Here is a 15,680-nt window from a genome sequence, read left to right on the forward strand (position 1 = left end):
ACAACTGTAACTTCAACTGTTTTTAATAGGAACCAGCTTTGCCACTTACACCCTTTCGGCATTAATGCATCTAAGCCACTAGATGGCAAACGGCCTTTGAGGCAGCCAGCAGGAAGACACATTGGTTAGTCCCATCAGCATATGCTCGAGCTTAGACTAAAAGTATTTTTTTCTCTAGTAGCATCTTTCAGATTCTGCTGCAGGTTATGTCAGAACAATAGTTAGAACAGGCCAACTCATAATAGTAATGTGGGCACAACGCAAGTCAAAATCAGTATTTCAAATTTACAAGCTGACCTATCAGCTAACTTAATTTTATTCACAACTGTGTGTGAGTGGGCTTAACAACTGAACTGAACGACAAAAAATGCTTATTTTCAGTAACATAATTTGAGAATAGGTATAACTTAAAGGAGGACCGAGTTACTGAACTGGCATCCAGTGTCAAGAAAGCTTCACAAGAATATGCAGCCAAAACAATTGCTCTCCAATTCCCACAGCAGACAATGCCCACTTAGAGCATTCATACGTCCTCTCACCACAACATATACCGCTTTTGGTTGTCCTGTGGCAACTGTTTGTGGCAACACACTCTAAAATAGTTCACTTTCCTTAACAGCAAAGGAAGCAAGATAAATTAACTCCTACAAAGGTCTTTACTTCCCGAGTTAAACTGCATCTGGAAGTAAACTAGGCCAGATGTTCCTTCATCACAGAACACACACTCCTTGGCTCGGGACAATGGGATAAATCCCTGTTATTATTAGAGGTATGCAGAACCTCAATGGCATAGAGAACCTCCTCCATCTACTCCAAAGCTGAACTAGTCCAAAAAGACCATATAGTTGTATATACAAACCTTAAAATGAGTTGGGGCTCTTCCTTCAGGCTTTCAAAATGAAAAATCTTCATGTTTCAGTAGTGTGTTCCACTTGAGATAACTGTATTACCCCATTAATAAGGTATTTCAAGGTGAAAGGTGGACTTTGACTTCAAAACACAACCTTTATATAAATTGATAGTATCAATAGATAGAGCAATTAGAGACCTTCCATAGTATCACCTCCCTCAGAGGGGAAATCCTCTTCAGATAAAATATTGTAGCTAGTTTCCCTTGGGACAAAAATTCCCAAATTAATGACAAAGTGAGACTGGGAAACAGGAATGTTACATCAGCAGTGAGACCTTGAAACAAGACTCATCAGTTGCAACTTCTCATCTGTTCTAAAATAAAGCTCTCATAGCAGAGCCAAAAATCAAATCCAGTATAAAGGATCAATAGCAAATTCACATTTTATTAACCCAAATAAATACTGCACTTTACAGGTAGCAATGTATTTTGGTATCTTAATTTTATTTGTGAGTTTCCTTTACCTTAAAGATCCCTTGAAGAATCAAGTTAGAAAACCAACTGCACTATGAAATCATACGCAAAGTTCTCTGCTGCTGCCCGATACCTCCTAGTATCCTGTATATCCTAGTATTGTGCATGATGTAACACAAAATGACAGACTAGGCTGTGAGCTAAAGACTGTAGATTTCTGCAGCTGCTGAAAAAGCTTTTAGCTTTGCAGTCAGGACCGATTTTAGAAACAAGCAAAACAAATACTCAAAAACCCTGGTGCTGGCTGAGCAGCCTTCCCCCTCAACAGCACCCTGTCCAGTTGATTCAGTGCACAGAGATCAAGCAAGATCCCACCCATAGAGACCCAAGACACCCACAGAGAGCAGCCAAATGCTGCTGCCCGTGTGCCCAGCCCTGTGCCTCTGCAGCTGGAAGGAGAGGCTCTGAGGGCAGCAGGCCCTCCCAATAGCATGTTCTGCATTGAAAGATGGATACGCAGTCCTCTTCCCATCCCTCTGGCCTGCAGCATGATTCTAGTAAAGGAGACAGAACTGGAGCTGTACAGTACTGGCTCTGCAGAGCTCACTTAGCACAGTACCCCATGCTTTGTAGGGAACGTGATGCTTAACAGAACTGCTCTGCCTCTGCTACAAGTCCACACAACTATTTCAATAACTTTATTCCCGGGGTGGCAAAAGATTGTTTTCCTTATACTGCTCAGAAGCCTTGTGCCAGCACAGGACAAAATATGTTAAGTTTTATGGTAACAAAGCCTAGTTTTAATTTTTTTTTTCTTTTTAAAAATAAATGCATAGAAGAGATCTGTCTCTTTGTTTCTGACCATATAAAGCTTGTTCCTCTACAGAAATAACTAGAAGATTGGGGTCAAAGCAAGGAGTCACATGGAGACTTACCAGACTAGGCACTAAATCTCATTAAGCTTTCTTCCCTCCTCTGAGCACCCCTCTCAGATCAGGGATGTATCTGCACCTGAGGATGTAAAATTTCTAATTCAGTGCAGAACTGCAGGAAGCAAAAGAAAAGTCACAGACCATCCACCAGCAAAGGACACACTAGGAGTTAGTGCTGTACCAGTTTCTCTTCCCTCCAACCAACGTGTCCCCAGAGGGCTTTCTAGATTAGTTTCCCCAGGCCTTGTGGACTGAGTTAATTAATCTCTCTGTGCCTGTTCAATGGTTAAACAAAAATTTGCATTTTTTTTTCTGGCTGCATTATTAGTTCAGCAATGATTTAATTTACATCCTTTCTTTGGATTTTCTGAAGGTTTTCTGAAGAATGCAGAGGAGTGGGTTTTTTCTGTGATATGCAACATTTGAAAAATGCATGGTCTCCACTTTCCAGAGTAGCCTTTGACTTTAGTATTAGTGTTAATTTTACCTCACACATTTTCACAGTGCACTGGCCTTCAAGGTACCATTTATATGCAATTTGATCAACTTATTTTGCTGCCTTATCAATTTCACTTTTAAATTCAACTTTTATTTATTGAAAGATTTTATGTATTAAGTATATGGAAGACTGACTCTTATATGTAAAATGTTATGTAAACCAATGTTCAACTCAAAGGCAAAGCAAAAAAATGCAGCAAATATACAAGTCAAATAGTAAAATATTAAGGATGGGATAGTGCTAAGTTTTCAAAAACAATGCAAATTATTACACTGAATACTTTACAGTATATTGGGCAGATTTTAAGAAATAGCATATATTGATTAGAAGAGCAAAAATTAATGTTCTGCATAAAGCTAATGCACTTCTGCTTCCAATAAGATTTACACTTTTCTTGTTCTCTTTGCAGTTTAAAAATCTGTGACATTCAAGAGACATTCTAAAAATCTACAAAAACCTCCAAGTTCTTTAGTCTGGGGGAAGTAATAAATTACAGTGGTTTTGTCACTGGAACTGGCAAGCTCCTTGTTTAAAATCCTTGCAAAATTCGTACATTCCTTAAACACATAGATAATTAATTTTGCACAATCTTTACTGTCCTGTGTGTTCTAAATGCTAAGCATATCCTTTGTATGTATTTATATATGTTCAACTGAAGATGATTTATTTCTTGCCTTCCTCAAGGCTAGAAATTCCAGCCTTGAAATTTTCACTATGATCTGACAGTCTCCATCTGACCTGTCTCTTAACTGGCTTAGGAAACTTTATATCAGTCCCTCACTTTGAACACTGAATAGACAATTCATCTAATAGACAATTCATGCTGTGTGCTTTGGAAGCCTATCAATATATAAAATGAGACAACTATAATGGAACATCTCTAGATCTTTTTGGAGAGTTTGTAATGTCAGCAATAAACATAAATAAATTCTCTTGTGGATTGTTTCCTTTACCTTGTAAAATATTAACTGCCTTCACTTATTATTCATGTCAGATATATGCAACTTCAACTATCACTATGACGAGTACTGTTTCTGGAGGGTAGTACATCTCAGATTCTAACCTATAAACCTGAATTATAAAGGTGGTGATGAGTAGGTGCTGAGGCAAAACATATATTTTCCCTCCTTCCTATGCATTTTCTGTAAGATTAACTTCACAGCTATACCTGCTGCTGCAGGTTTGGTGATGACTAATGCATTACCAGTGAACATACAGAAGTGTTTTCTGGAGCATAATAGCCATAGTAAAGTTATAGAAACAGATTTTGTAGCTGTGAGCACTTGCACTTGAAAAAAATCTCTACTAGCTAGTGCTTGGCATCTTTGCACTACAAAATCATTTCATAAGCTCCAGGCTACCTTCCTTGAAGAAAAATGTACTTGAAAGATACAGAGGTGCAGAGAGCCTGCAAAAGAGACTTCTACTTGCTGTATGAACACATATGTTCACAAACACTATTTGCTTTAATAGTCTCATAGAAATAGGGCTCTGATCATTAAAACAGTTCACAAATGCTGAATACTCATGCAGAATGATCCTCCTACATTTTAGAATTCAACAGGAAGTGTTATTAAACTTGCTTTGACCTCAGCATGACTTGTTCGTGCGTGAAATAGCCTTAAGACTTTTAAAATCAACAGTGACAATAACTCAATGAACACTGTAAAATACACACAGTGGAAGGACTCAACTGGCAAATGCTTCTGAAACACACATTAGAAGAGTTCAGAATCTGAAAATGCACTGAATACAAGATATTCATGTAACATATTCCAGTTTTTCTACCCTTTTCTTCTTTGAGTCACCTCGACACTTACTTCTGAAGTAGATGGAGACATGCAGGAGTTATACTTAACAACCAGGAGGATACCTGACACAAAATGGAATAAGTGTTTTTTGCTACTTTAAGTAATTCAGCATCTAGGAGAAGAATCACTTAATGGAATGCCTTATAAAGGTTGAGAATACAGAATTTGTGAGTCACTATACAGTGCCTTCAAATTACATTTGTACGACATTATGTAATATTGTGCATGATCAGCTGTAAAGCAGAATTAATTATGAGTCAGGTATCTCTTCATGTCATTCATTTCCATCTCCCTGGAGAGCTGACTTCCATTCTTCATGGAAATAACCCCTCTGAACAAGACAATGATTAGTCTGATAAATTGACAGAATGAAATATCACCATCTCTCTTTATGGGATGTCCTCTAGCATCCATGACAGTTACAGTTAAGTGAAATACATTTTTTGGATTCCTCTTATTCCCTAGGGGCAAGCAAGGGATCTTTTAAATAAAACAGTCCCAGCATATGTTTACCTATTCAGTTTCAGAGACTCCCACAGAATCCTTCAACAGTTAAACTTCACTTTCAGTACAAAAACCTGAAATCCAATTAGAAAAAAACTCACTAGCAATACAGGAAACAGAGATTAACACTGTGCCCAGCAGATCTCTCTCAACTACAAATAAGGGGAAAGGAGAGCTTTCAAAAGATCTATTTACCTTTTAGTGAGAAGTCACCTAAAACCAAATTTCAATATAGGGGAACAATATTGAGAGTCAAAATCATCTCTGACTCTAATCCAGATGTCCATATAGTCAAGTTACTAAGCTTTATTGCCTCCATTTGTATTGAAAACATGAGTTCAGTGCACATCTTTCTCTTCAGACAAAAGTACAATTATTCTCTCCTAGCCCAAGGAGGCCCAGGGTCATAAGACAACTCACCTTCACAAGTCCTACTGTTCTCAGCTCATTAGGAACAAGAGACTACTCTCCAGCTTTCAGGCCTATATGGAACAAACAAACATAGGAAAGCTTAGGTCTAAGGACACCATCCAACCATCCAGTTCTGGTGATGGACAAATAGAAAAGTGAGATCAGTCATCACATAAGATACCTATCTGCAAGTCTTCAAACGCAAGACCTTGTCCCTTAAGGAGACTGCAAAGTAAAACTGCCCTCTTGCTTCTGTACTAAATAAGCTATTTCCTCTTAAAGACACATTTTTTCAGCTATGCCAATCACTCTGAGTTTGTGTGCTAAGCAGTCAAGTAGAAAAAAAATACTTCCCTTTGTTCAGCCAAGTTGTAACTGTATTACAATTGAACCATGATGTGTCAACAATTTGTAACTTGAAAAAAATAAAAAAAGAAATTAACATATCCATTCTCACTACTAAGATTTGGTTGGGGGGGGTTATGGTTTGGGGTTTTTTTTAAGCAACAGGTATATTGGGCTAAATTCACAACTGGGATAAACCCCCTAAAGCTAACAGCAGCACCCAACTGTTGCCTCCCCTGGGCTATGCAGTTTTGCTTCCTCTCTCCCTCTGCAGGTTCATGGTTTCATTGCAGAGGGTAAAAATTTGCCTGTTGTAACAGAAGATGCTGTCATCCATTAATGAATTCCTGACCACGCCTACATCCTGATGAAAAGATTGGTTATAGTACTGTCAAGACACTTGGGCATAAATTACTAGGCAGCTTACTCATAAAATATGGGAGGCACAGCTTTAGGAATAGGCTCTGTTTCCTTCCCCTGACAATCCTGTGAGGGCCACATGGGAACTTGATGCTGGTATCTTTATATTCTCTATCTTTCCTATGTTCTTAAGAATTTATGCTATGAAAAGAGCTATGTATTCTATCAGATATTCGATCTTACCAGAATGTCTGCATCCCTACCAAAAGTCATGGTTTGACTTCTTGCCCAGTGGAAGACAGGTTGAAAACAAATGCAGTCACCTCTATAGTCCATAAGAGAGCAACAGTAACCCAGTCAAAAACCAAAAGTAGGCCTTCCCAGGTTTATCTAAATTCAAAATTCTTGAGAAAATTTATCGTCCTTACCAAAGGGGAGAAACTCTGAATGAGCGGTGGACAGAACTGCTCATACTAGATCAAAGGAGCTGGATATCCCTCTCACAAATACTGGTGTCCACACACAGCAATGTACATGGCCTGGTAAGGAAATCCATACCCTGGCTCTTGTATTCTGCCATTACATCTACAACTACTATTTGCATCAGAAGAGAAATACCAACAAAGGGAAGAAATTTCATCCTCCTGACTTCGTAAGTATTATGTGAGAGAGCTAAAGGCATAGCCTACAATGCACTATTGATCTGGATCCATAATGTGTTACTATTGCCTTTACTCACTGTTCTGCGTCTTCCAGGTCATGGTTCACACCACAGTTCTTTCATCAGCAGATTTCAAAAGCACTGTGTACTTCACCATGCATTTTTAGATCCCCATGTCCATCCTGGCTAAACATAAACTTAAAATTCTTTTCTTAGAAACCAATAATATCAGATGCTTATTGTAAGAGATGTCACAGGAATCATTTAAGGTTTTCATGTATGGTAGAATACTCCCACTCACATCCTGAAGAATGTGGGGACGTTCAAACAAAAGGGTCTGACCACATGTCTGAGACTAAACCAGCAATGCAATCCATCTTCTTCTACCCACACCATACTCCTAAAACTTAATGTCTATTATGAAACAAGTTCCCTTCCATCTGCATGCAAAACTCACTATGTTGTGAATCTTGCTGAAAGTCCAATAGAAAAAGCAAGAAATTGTTAGTGGCAAACTAACTCTTGAATCGTTTTCATCAGACACACAGAGAACCTTGCAACATTCCTGTATAAACATTTAGGAACACATGTCCCTTCTGACTATTCCACTGACACTATCCTCAGACTTTGACTTTAATCAGTTCATCCTCTCTCAGATACTAAATTTTACCTGGCTTCATTCTGTAACGTTGTTGATAATTTTTTCAAACACTATACACAGGTTTACTGCAGCCTGGGAAAGTGCTAGTCAGGAAATTATGTAAGACATGAGCCTTATTTTCTTACTGCAATTCTGGCAGTTTTCCAGATCTTTATGTCACTGATTGCACATGATTATCAACAAAAAAAAAGAGCTCTTCTAACTATCATACTAAACAACGTAATTAATTCCATTATACAGATACAGAATACATAATTTGCAACGATATAGGCCCAAAATCTGAGGTGCCATACTAATCTGTAATGATAGAAAGTAAACAATCCTTTTCATTATGTAATTCTGGATTTTTCACTAGTCTATTCAAAATTGCTTTTGTCCTTGCATATTGGTTTTTCAAACGTCCTTTTAGTTGTTCAAAAGAACATTTACATTAGCAGGATGAAACTAGCTAACTTTGTAAGTCAGACTTTAAAAATTGGACAATTTTAAAATAACTTTATAATTTGTATCGGCCTCCCACACCCAAGAAGAGCTGTCTGCTTTTTAAAGACTATCAGTTGTGACTCCTAGTTGCAGACTTGTACATTTGCTTTTCTTTAAGAACAAAACTGTTTGCTTTAAAGTGGCATTTACAGGTTTGCTACCCTAATGTTACATTATTTATTCTTTCCTGTACCAAAAGAATTGGAGCAGTTTGGGGCGTTACAGGCCACTAAAACTGAAATCTACACTAGTGGAATTTCTGAATAGTTATGTCATAAGTAATTGTAAATTTGACAATGGAAAACACTGCCAAAGCAGTGAAAGCTGATCAAAACCTCAGATTTTGTTCTGAGCATATTACTAAAATCACAGGCTGTTTCCTGCTTTTTGTGTAGATAACAAATACATGAAGATTCATTGAGGTGTGAAGGGGGAAATCACACTCATTCACTTTACTTGCTTTTTCACAATCCGGACTTAGATTCAGGCACTTTTCACCTCTAAGGCAAAATCTTGCATCATGAAAGAGAGAGAATGCTAAATCATTCATTTAAATTAATTCCATTTGATCACCTTCATCATGTAGAAGCACATAAGGAGGCTACAGCTGGGTAATGCAGTGGAAGAGACAAAAGCTGAAAATTCAGCTAAGAAATCAGTAAGCTTGCTCTTTGCTGATACCATCATCACTGCTTTTGTTCTACAAATGTTAACAAAGTAACAAGCACAGCTGTGTAAAAAACAAGCTCTATGCTAATAGTGGGGCACAGGCTACTCATGCATGGCTACTCTTCCACTGCTAAAGTGCTCTTTGCTATTACACTTTTGTTTCAAGACTGAAATGGAGATACTTCCCCATATACAGTAAACGAAAACAAGAACAAAGTTACTTCAAAAGTGACTGTGTGAAATGGACAATAGAAGAATGTTCAATACTTCATTATACTGCAAAAGGAGACAGAAAGGTTTTGAAAATAAATAAAGACTTATTACATCAATCATTTTCAAAAGAATGATGATTCTATATTTAGAAAATAAGTCAGGCACTGAATTTCACAACCATATGTGGAAAACATTAAAGGGAAAACTGGATGGGATTGGCAAGGCAGTGTGAGGCCAAGAATTGATAATTTTCTTAAACCCCCTCCAAAACACCAGTGAGGGGCAAGAGGGGAAGTTTCACGCAACTCTCCCCTGCAACTATTGCTAAAGAACATTTGACTAGCAATAGGCAAAAACTGGCAGTGCTGTTCTGCTACAGAGACTGAATTATGCTGACAGCACCAGAACTAATCGGGCAATTTTGGGACAGTTTCCAGTGTTACTGCCCAATCTCTGCTGGTCTGTGAATAAATGGGAAATTTCAGTCTAATTATTCCAACGCAATTTGTGAGATGAATAGACACAAGATGGAACAGCAAGACTTCCCAGTCTTCCCTTGGAAGTGCATGAGGGGATTTTTACAGTCAATAAGCAGTGCATGTTAGCCAGGATTTTACTGTGAACAGTAGAAAGTTTGTGACTATATTGTCAACACAGATAAAAATAAATGTCCTGAATATCCATTATTACCACTTTGTTCTGAATATGTGTACCAAGAATCACAAAAAGGGTCTTGCTCATAGCCCTCAAAATACTACTTTGTTATTAGTTCCTTCCATTTTGAGAAAAGATTACACCTAGTGAAAATTTGTACGACTGAAAGCCAAACATTCTATTTTTGAGTCCGTTCAGTTCTGCCAAAAGGCATATGGTCGTGTTGGCACTTACTCTACCCAATCGTTTGCACATTCAGAGCATCATATCAATATTGATTAATTGTCAGAATGCTCGTACAAGACAAGCAAATAGAAATATGACAGCCAGATGCTACAAACAGTGCTGTATTCAATCAGATCATCTTACCATTGCTTTTATCTAGTATTTTCAACCCAGATAATGTAACTTAAATTGCATATTCTCAATAAGCATACAATACAGTACTCATCTACATAACTAACTATAAGTTAAAGTAAATGAATCACAGGGGTTGGGGGGAAATGGAGGAGACCATTGCTTTGTAAGATTAAGAAATATCTTGGGATATTTATTTGAAAACTATGCCATGTAATTCCTAAACTTCCTTTTCATCCCAATGTTTCCCAGATACTTTGTCCTTCACAAGACTGTGCTTGCCTCTGGGGAAAACAGTATTTTCACTGTTCAAGCACTACACAGCTTGGCAGGGCTGAAAAGGAAATAAAGCATATTTAACTAAGTGAAACTGCAAGTTGCCTTCAGAGACTGAAATAATGCAGAGAGCCTAAGAGTGAATGTCCTCCTCTTAAGAAAATGGCATAGAGGTTTTAAGAGCCAGAGTTTGTCAGCCATCTTCCTTTCCATCACCGAAGGAGCATGCTGGCTCCTTAAAAGGACGTCTGTGTGATCCTTCGGTTCTTTAAGGCAAATTATGAGAGGGGCCAAATGACTCATTATGGATCAAGACCTCACAGGACCCACTAATGCTACATCCCCAAGCAAAGAGTGAGCATGTGTAGAACTCACAATACTGCCATGGGAAGATATGTAGTGAAGGAATCAAGAGGAAATTGGGAAACAGACTGAAACCTGGAGCCCTGGGAAACAGACTGAAAAGGCTTAGACTCTGAAAGGCCTTCTCAGCAAAACAGTTAAGTTGCCCAGAACTAAAAGCAGTTCTAATAGTAAGTCATACTCCCACTACCTGGAATGAGGGTGTTGTTGCTTAGTGATCTGTGTTCATATACCATTGAAGAAACAGGGAACAAATCTGTACATGTCAGAACACCAGCGGAGACTTCACAACCAATATCTCTATATTCTTCTTCTCAAAATCAGCCAGTATGGTCATATTTCAAAGATGACAGCTGTCTTGACTGACTGATTTTTAGACTAACACCCATGCAGTGACTCTTTAGCTCTTTTCTGTCACATTATAAAACTGCAAACATTAGAGATCTTGCGTACACCTGCACAGAGAAAAGTACCTCCCATTTACTTAAGACATACCAATACAAGATGTACTCCAAATCAGTCCCTAAATCATGTAATATTTAATCACTTCTGAAGGCACTGGCTTTAGGAGATTACATAGTATGCTCCTACATCTACATAAATGTGGCATTTATCTGGATACTGAGTTTTATTCTAGACTCTGTTGCTTGCCAGCTGTTATTCTGGGATACAGATAATATAAATAATTAAGAGGCAGCACATTCTTCCAGCTACTAATGCTGTAAAATAATTTCTCAGCAGTTATCCCAGAATTAGATCTAATACTGATTATTAAGCACTTGATAATAATGTACGGTAAAAGACAGACAACTGTAACAGAACTAACAGTGCACAGGAATGGCTGATTTTTATCTTACTGGCTTTCTGCCTCTATCTTCATAAAATTCTTCAGGAGTGATGACAGTAGATTAAAAAGCATTTTTTGCATGCAGGCAGTAGTTTTCTAGTCCTCCTTCCTGCACTTCTATCACACCTATGTTAATAGCAATATGTTCTCATTAGTGGTGGGGCATCAGTAGCTACTGCCACAAGCTGAGTCGCATTCAGGTGTGCACAGCTGTTGAGAAACAGATGTTTCCCTCTTACAGCTAACCACACGGCTGGCTGTTCTACATAAAAACTGTCCACATCCGGCTGGGCAGACCAAAGAGACAGTCATCAGTGCACTCAGATCCATTCCTTGTACAAAGGGCATTTTTATGAGCCACCACATATCTCAGAGATGGAATCCACCAAGTTTTGATTTTTTACACTAGAACACTGGACACTTCCCTGAGGTTCTCTCAGCCCTGAGAGCTGCAGAAGAGCGTGCTGTCACTTCTCATGACAGAATAAAAGTTATTTTAGCCCTTGCAAGAGCCAATGTAGGCTTCTGAGCAGATACTGATACCAGTGATGTTGCTGGTACAGACACAAATTTACCCATGCCTGGAAAAACAAGCCTTCCACAAATGCTTAATCAACCATCAGGCACTCTGCAAGAAGCTGCATCTCATCATCACTTGCAGCTTGCCCAGGATCTGGAATTAGTAAATCCAAGTTAATGAAGACTCACATTTAGGAAAGAGATCAGTTCACAATTAAAACTACACTTCTAAAATGAGAGTTTAAAATTAGCATGTCTGTAGCTTTTTTAAGTTGGAGTAGCCAGAAGTTGTAGTATATATGGACTGGAGCATGTTCTAGTAATTTATGTAATTAACACAGATACAAAGTTCTTCAAAAAGTTAAAACTGCAGCCCCATATACTGTCTCAAACTTTTTCCAGTCACCCAAGCAATCACATTCACCCCAGTACATTTGTGGACTTCGACTTTAACAGCATTAAACTGATTCTAATCTAGTGACATACTGTGTTGACTTTGTTGAGAGCACAATTAGGCTCCTGCTACTTGAAGTCTTCACCAAAAACTCTCCAAGTTTGTTTTAATGTTGCTATTGACATGCTGACAAAGCCAAAAATATCCATTACTCTGAGAGTTAAGTGTTGTGGATATAGCAGATCTTAAGAGCTGAAGGCACTCAGACTTGGATGCAATTCCTGGAAAAGCTTCAGGAAGCTCTTTCATTAACAGTGTCAAATCAGTGGGTATCATAACTTTTCAGTTACACAGTTAAGCTGATTTTTCAGTACCTGCAGAGGCTTCAAGAGTCTGGAAAATATTTTTGGTAAAACTAAATTACTGATTCTGACTATTATAAGATCACTAGATTATATTTTGCTTGTAACATGGTTCATTTTAAACTGTGACCGGATAGAAGCTTGACTGTGTTGATAATCCAGTTATGTTTTGGGAACTACTGTGTACCAGTTGATTAGATTCAGAGATGAAGACAGAATTAGGTACCACTTGCCATAGCTACATCATTGTAGGCTTGTGTACATGCCACAGGGTTTGCTGTAACAGACTATACAGACAAATTCTGGAGACAGATGATATAGACAAGAGCATTCCTTTGCCGTTTGGGTTAATCTGTGAATAAGCAAGGCAGGAATTTAAGGGAGAGGTATTATATTCTCTTGATGAACAAAGAGAAGCAAGCTGGCCTAATGAAAACACACTTAAGTTTCATTTTCAAAATTTTGTCCTGCTTTTCTCATCACTGGAACAACCAAAATAAGCCACAACATCAGGAATATTTCTTTTTCTACTATAACTACATAAAATAAGCTATGTTTATTTGTGTGTGTAGCATATTTTCACCAGCTGTACCTACACAGTCAATGCTTAAGAGTGCATCAAAACAAAAAGCAGCAAAAGGATGGGATTTTGCATGGTATTACCCATGCACACTTCCACATTACCAGACATTGCATTTGCAGTTTTTACAATTAAATAAACCATAGGGAAACATCTGGACTACTTCTCTAACCCTATATTTCGATCTCACAATGAAAATTGCAACTGCTCTGTAAAATTTACAGTGGGAAAACTATATGCACTAACTATTGTCTTCAGAAAAAACATACTTTTTAGTGGCAGGACAGATATCTGCAGCTAATTTATTTCACATTGCTGTGCGTTTTTCAGAGGTCTCTTCCAAGTATTTTAAGAGTGATTCAGCAGTAATTCCAAAACAATTCTCAGAAATTCTTTACCATGTATGGACACAGAAACTCCCCCCCACACACACACACACACACTTTTTTTTTTGGAGTATGCTCTGCAACTTACCAAATGTGTATAAGATTTCTGATGCAACTTGAAAACGGACCATGTTCTAGGTTTGCAAATGATTGATTATTTCAGTTTGGGTTTAGCAGTTCACCATTCAAGAAGAAATATTACTTACTGGTTAGAGAGAAGGCTGAGTCAAGACACCAGGCTCGATTCCCAGCAGTGTTCAAGACCTGTGAATCCTACATCTTAAGCACCTTATTTTTCCATTATATACAAAATACTTCATGAAGATAGTATAGCACAGGACAAAATGTACTCTATGCACACACAAAAATAAACTAGTTAATAGTAAAAACTTTTGAGACTCGCTGAGAAATATTAAGAACTGAGTTATACTTCTATAAAACATTCATAAATATGCATGGGGTTGTTTTGGGAAAGGAAAGAACTGTTGCTGAAATGAAAGCTCAGGGCACACAGCTCTTACATCTTCACTGATAGATGAAGATAAGATGCAATTTGGTTTTAGGCAAATTATAAAATGCCTGATTACTAAATTATGAATTAATGAAATTCTCACATATTTTATACATTGCTGTTAAATAGTTTACTCTAAGATGACACAAGATCTATTTGAACTAGCCTGCAGTCCTGATATTTCTACAAGGTATATGAAAATTGGCTAAATTAAGTTAGTTATATTAAAATTGTATTTTAATAAAGAGTCTATTACTCTTTTTAAAGGCTTTTAAAAACCCACAAACTTGTAGTTGTTACTGTCGGGAGACTGATCTAAAAAACATTAACCATGGAATACTCTGCTTGGTTTTGTGAAAGGAACATTCCTGCCTACTCATTACCTGGGTAACGGTATTGTGTCTTGAGATGTGTATGGGTAAATGCCTCGAGCAACATTTTCACAAGCGATAGTTATAGATTTTAGTTGCAGTAACCTATTCACAATACAGAACAAGCAGAAAATAACATATTTCTTTAAATCATTGATCTCCCTAGATCCAGACAGAGGTAGGAAATTAACAGATGGCTTTAAGGACCACAAGAATCAATAAAAGACATAAACCATGGATACTATTAAATGATAGATTTTGGGACTGGGCATTGATTTTTATTGTCAAACTGTATTACTGCTGCAGGCACAAGATTCACTACAGACTTCTGTTTTGTATTGATTTTGTTCAACAACAATCAAGAGTTCAGTATTTAATGGCATGCAGCTCAAACGGAAGTTCCTGCTTACTGTGCAGAGGTTTTAATCAATTAAGTCTTCCCATTACATATTCTCATTCACTCTAACTGCCTCGCATAAAAACATAAAAGAATGATAATGTCATTTTGTTATCATTAATACTCCATGAAATTCCCTTTACTCATTAATTTAGGAACATTTATAGATCTTCAGTGTGCAAGACTTTAGAAACAGTCTAAAAATTGTCACAGATTTTCTGCATGACTTCTCATCTTTGCGACTTGGAATTACACAACTGTAATGAAAGACAAATTGAAGTATCGGAGAGAATAATTCCTTCAGTTACACAGCACTCTGACGGTCAACCTGACCTTATTACATGGAGTCCAATTAAGATTCCTTTGCCATCTAGAGTTTTAAATGACCACTATTGATCACAGCTACAGCAAGTGAAGATAATAAACCCCTTCTCCAGTGAAGTACACTTGATCTTTCGCAAAGACAGTGAAACCATCAAAATAAATCCAACAAAGCTGAAAATTGACTAACAATTACAGACTTTGCTTTATATAAACTCTTCAAATTGTGCATGAATACTCTTGCACATGTAATTACACATTCGGAAATTCAATCTGTTTTTACCTTTGCAACGTCTTCACAAGGATGACTTCTGATAGAGACAATTTGTTACTATCATAAGAGCTGAGTACTGAAAACCTGAATCAGTGCTCACAGCTTGCTGAATCCACTGCAAAAGAAAGATATAAAGTATAACTATGTGGAGGGTTACATTTTGAGGAGACATTTAAGTAATTAAGAATTCCACTT

The sequence above is a fragment of the Strix aluco genome, chromosome 11 (assembly GCF_031877795.1).
Source record: "Strix aluco isolate bStrAlu1 chromosome 11, bStrAlu1.hap1, whole genome shotgun sequence".
Classification (NCBI taxonomy): Eukaryota; Metazoa; Chordata; class Aves; order Strigiformes; family Strigidae; genus Strix; species Strix aluco.